This window comes from Otolemur garnettii, unplaced genomic scaffold (genome assembly GCF_000181295.1).
Source record: "Otolemur garnettii isolate 467f Iridium unplaced genomic scaffold, OtoGar3 scaffold00157, whole genome shotgun sequence".
In the NCBI taxonomy this organism is placed as follows: domain Eukaryota; kingdom Metazoa; phylum Chordata; class Mammalia; order Primates; family Galagidae; genus Otolemur; species Otolemur garnettii.
The window spans coordinates 2903469-2908694 of NW_003852552.1; the positions used below are offsets into that span (position 1 = coordinate 2903469).

The window sequence follows — 5226 nt, forward strand, 5'->3', positions numbered from 1 at the left end:
AGGTAATTTTCTGTATTTTGTAGGTAATTTTTCCCCCTACTCATTCTTTTCTTTTCTCCTCTGTGTGTGTATTTTAAAATCATCTTCATGGAAGTTCACTGATTCTTTTCTCTGCTTGATCTATTCTGCTGTTGAGAGGCTCTAATGACTTTTCAGTTCAGCAAATGTATTTCTCAGTTCCAAGTATTCTGTTTGATCTTTTAAAAATTATTTCAGTTTCTTTCTTTCTTTTTTTTGCTTGTACAAAAGGTCTTTATTGGTAGGGGGAGGGAGGCTGCAGAGCAGCACCAAAGAGGAGAGAAAAGAGCAGAGAAAGATAAGGAGAGAGTGGGGAAGAGAAGAGAGAGAGAGTAGAGAAGAGCAAGGGGGAAGACAGAAGAGAGAGAGAGAAGGAAGGCAGAAGGGGAGAGAGAGAGAGAGAAAGAGAGAGAGGATTTCAGTTTCTTTTTAAAATTTCTCTGATAACCTGGCATCTTTGGTTAAGTGGAGGCCTCTTAGGCAGCTCGACTCTGGCTCAGGCAACATGGCTGAGAAGCAGCACACAAGGGACTCCGGAGTTTAGTTGGTGGTTCCTCAACTCCTTCAATGATAGTCCAAGTACAGGTCTTGGACCTTGTGATTGGATCTTGGTGGCTGCCTCATTCTTATTCCTGATATAACTTTCCCACTATCAGTATGAATGTGCATAGTGATTATAAAGGAGTATGAAAGAGTTATCTTTAAGTTGTGCTGCATTTTACAAGGAAGATACCAAAGACCTGGTTTGTTTTTTTATTCTGCTGTGTACTGACAGCTTCAGCAAAGTGGACATGAGAACTATTTCATTTGATATTATTCCTCAGGAGATTCTCACTAAGTATTCAGTGACAGTGTAGAAGATGTTACCTGGTTCAGAATGCAACCCTAGTTGTGGCAAATATCAGTAACCTTGACTCAGGAACCTGTCTTTTGACACAAACTCCCCTGAAGAACATTTTGGGCAGCAAGAACCTCTCTCAGATACTTTCAGACAGAGAAGAAATTGCACACAACATGCAGTGTACTCTGGATGACACCACTGATGACTGGGTGATGAAGGTGTAGCGTGTTGAAATTAAGGACATGAAACTACCTGTGCTGCTCCAGAGAGCTATGGCTGCAGAAGCAGAAGCATACTAGGGGGCCAGAGCCACAGTCATTGCAGCCGATGGAAAAATGAATGCATCCATGGCATTAAAAGGAGCCTCTGTGATCATCACTGAATCTCCAGGTGGCTCTGTAGCTTAGATAACTTTAGACACTGACCACCATTGCTGCTGAGAAAAACTCAAGGATTGTCTTCCCTCTGCTTATGGTATATTACAAGGCATCATAGAAGCAATACACTGAGCCATACAGACCAGCATAGTTGAGTTATACCCTTCCAAGGATGAAGTGGGGGAATAAATTAGCCTTTAACCCAGAAGGAAAGAGTAGGGCAGGAAATCTTGAATATTCTCCCTCCCTTTCCTGTTCCATATGTCAAGTATGGTGTTCTTAGGATGTATAGTAATCATAGATCAGATAAAGGAATTCTTAGCTCATAAATACTGAGAAAGAAAGAAATACTGGTGATATATATGAGTTATTTCTTATTTATAAAATTTGTATTTTTTAATTATCATGCAGTAGGTTAAATCTACTTCTTTTGACTTACATTGAGTCATAATGAACCCTCTCAGCACTGTGCCAGAAGCAAGAGCACAGTTTCTAACTGCCCACCTGATATCACTGGCTGGATAAATGCTTTGCAGAAAATGAAGACTTTATGTTACAATCAGGTTCTCTAAGCCATTTGTGCCTTGCCTATACGGAATCTTAATATGCACTAACTTTTTGAACACAAACAATGTTTCAGAATAATCTTCACTCGAGGGCAGGCAGGTTAAGATTACTCTAACTTTTTGAATACTTTTAAATTTACTATTATAGTAGTCCTTTTAAAAATAATATGTGCATTTTTTAACTTGAGACTTCTTTATGAGTAAATGATTCTTCTGTGATCTATCTTTCAATCCAGCTAAATATTTGTCATAAAAGTGCTTTTATTTCACTTTTGCCTATTTTCATATATCAGGTTTTAACTCGTTTTATTTATTTTTGAGACAGTATCACTTTGTTGCTCTTGGTAGAGTGCTATGGTATCACAGCTCACAGCAACCTCAAACTCCTGGGCTCAAGCAATTCTCTTGCATCAGCCTCCCAAGTAGCTGGGACTACAGACACCTGCCACAATGCCTGGCTATTTTTAGAGACGGGCTCTCACTCTTGCTCAGGCTGGTCTCAAACCCATGAGCTCAGGCATTCCACCTGCCTTGGCCTCCCAGAGTGCTAGTCATTTTAATTTTTTAATAAAATTTTCTCTAAGTTCTATAAGCAGTTGTTATATACCCATTCGGATAGCTTAAGGACTAAAATAATTTTAAAAAACATACTTCCGGAAAACATTGTATTTTACTATCTGTATGCTATTAACTATTGTACCCTGTGAAATATCTTGGTTACAAACCCATTCATTAAGTAGTATAAGGAATTCACAATATGTTGGACACATTATGTCTAATGAGCTTGTGCAAACACTGTCAAACTTCGGATATGTAAGTAGATGTAGGTCTTTTTTATTTTCCTAGTCATTCTTTGTCATATATATTGGTAGTGAAAAAGGAAGTGGACAACCCCTATGGACTACATCTTCCATTTTGCAAATAGCCATGAAGCTCAGCAATCTGGTATTTTACATTTTACCTACTGGCCCAGAAAGATGGCTAGTGACAATTGTAACACTTCCTCTTTGAGACTCTGAGTTTACATAGACAAGTCTAAGAACTACGGCTTCCTTTCTTAGTTCCACTTTTCTTATCTGTCCTCAGCTGAGTCATTCTATCAATCCCAGCATGTGGATGTCCCTTTCCCTGCATCCTATTTTCTGGCTTATCTTGGAAAGCCTTGAACTACCGTGTATCCTGGCTCCTATCTGGGTGTATGAAGCATTTCAATTTGAAACTCAAGTCACATTTATGTTTTGAATTGTAAAATGGTAGTTTTATCTCTTGTGAGGTGGATCACCCTTGACTACTGAGATCCAGGAAAAACCCAGATCCTGGATGAAAATTTCTCTCAGACTTGAAGTAACTGCTTTTGGTTCTTTAATTTTCCCTATCTCCAGATACCAAAATGACCCTCACGTTTGCCTGAAGCATTCATATCCAAATAGGTTGAAATTAAGTCATTTTCTTTTTTTATTATTAAGTCATAGCCATGTACATTAATGCATTCATGGGGTACAGTGTGGTGTTTTCATATACATTTTGAAATTATCTCATTAAACTGGTTAACGTAGCCTTCATGTCATTTTCTTAGTTATTGAGTTAAGACATTCATACTCCTCTTTTAGAAAGATTCACTTGTACCCTTGTAAGATAAACCATAGAGGTGACCCCAACAATCACTCTCCCTCCATCCATCCACTCCCCTACCCTTCTCACTCCCACCCTCTCCCCATATTCTAAGGCTATAATTAGGTTATAAAATTCCTATGAAAGCTATAAATCAGTTTCAAAATATGGCTGTGTACATTGGATACTTTTTCTTCCATCCTTGAGATACTTTGCTAAGAAGAACATTTTCCAGTTCCATCCATGTAAACATGAAGGAGGTAAAGTCTCCATCTTTCTTTAGGGCTGAATAATTTCCATGGTGTACATATATCACAATTTATTGATCCATTCATGGGGTGATGGGCACTTGGGCTTCTTCCATGACCTAGCAATTATGAATTGGGTTGCAATACATATACCAATACAAGTATCTTTGTTGTAATTCAATTTTTGGTCTTCTGAATATGTACCTAATAAAGGAATTGCAGGGTCAAATGGCAGGTGTATTTTTAGTTCTTTAAGTGTTCTCCAGATGTCTTTCCAAAAGGAATGAATTAATTTGCATTCCCACCAGCAGTGTACAAGTGTTCCCTTTTCTCCACACCCATGCCAAAATCTCTGGTTTTGGGATTTTGTAAAATGGGCTAATCTTACTGGAGTTAGGTGATATCTCAAAGTAGATTTGATTTGCATTTCTCTGATGATTAAGGATGGAGAGCCTTTTTTCATATATCTGTAGGCCATGCACCTATCTTCTTTAGAGAAGATTCTTTTTAAGTCCCTTGCCCAACCTGAGATGGGATTACTTATTTTTTTCTTGCTAATACATTTGAGTTCTCTATGGATTCTGGTTATTAAACTTTTGTCAGAGACATAACTAGCAAATAATTTCTCCCATTCGGAGGGCTGTCTACCCGCTTTATTTACTTTGTCTTGGCTGTGCAGAAGCTTTTTAGTTTGATCAGGTACCAAAAGTGTGTTTTGATGTTGCTTCAAATGTCCAAGGGGTCCTCATAAAATTTTCGCCCAGGCCAATTTATTAAAGTTTTCCCTATACCTTCTTCTAGTACTTTTATGGTTTCATGTCTTAAGTTTAAATCTTATTCCAGTGAGAGTCCATCTTAGTGAATGGTGAAAGGTGTGGGTCTAGTTTCAGTCTTCTACAGGTTGCCATCCAGTTAGCCCAGCACCATTTGTTAAACAGGGAATCTTTTCCCCACTCAATGTTTTTAATTGGCTTGTCAAAGATCAGGTAATGGTAGGTAGCTGGATTCATCTGTTAGCTCTCTATTCTGTTCCATATATCTACTTCTCTGTTTTTGTGCCAGTACTTTGCTGTTTTTTATCACTATCAATTTATAGTATAGTCTGATATTTGGTAACATGATTTCTCCTGCTTTGTTTTTATTTCTGAGTAATGTCTTTGCTATTCGATGTTTTTTTCTGATTCCATATAAAATGAAGTATTATTTTTTCTAGAACTTGAACGTATGACAGTGGAGCTTCAATAAGAATTGCATTAAAATGATATATTGCTTTGGGTAGTACAGACATTTTAACAATGTCGATTCTTTCCAGCAATGAGCATGGCATGTTTTTCCATTTTTTAACATTTTTATCTATTTCTTTCTTAGAGTTTCATAGTTCTCTTTATAAAGATCTTCCAGCTCCATCCATGTGAACATGAAGGATGTAAAGTCTCCATCCTTCTTAATGGCTGCATAGTATTCCATGGTGTACATATACCACAGTTTGCTGATCCATTCATGGATCGATGGGCACTTGGGTTTCTTCCATGACCTGGCAATTATGAATTGGGCTGCAATAAACA

At 37.8% G+C, this 5226-nt stretch overlaps 1 pseudogene; it reads left to right on the top strand.

Annotated features, from left to right (window-relative positions):
* The first annotated feature begins 523 nt into the window (after nucleotides 1–523).
* LOC100948142 lies at nucleotides 524–1368 on the top strand (annotated as a pseudogene).
* The last annotated feature ends 3858 nt before the right edge of the window (nucleotides 1369–5226 follow it).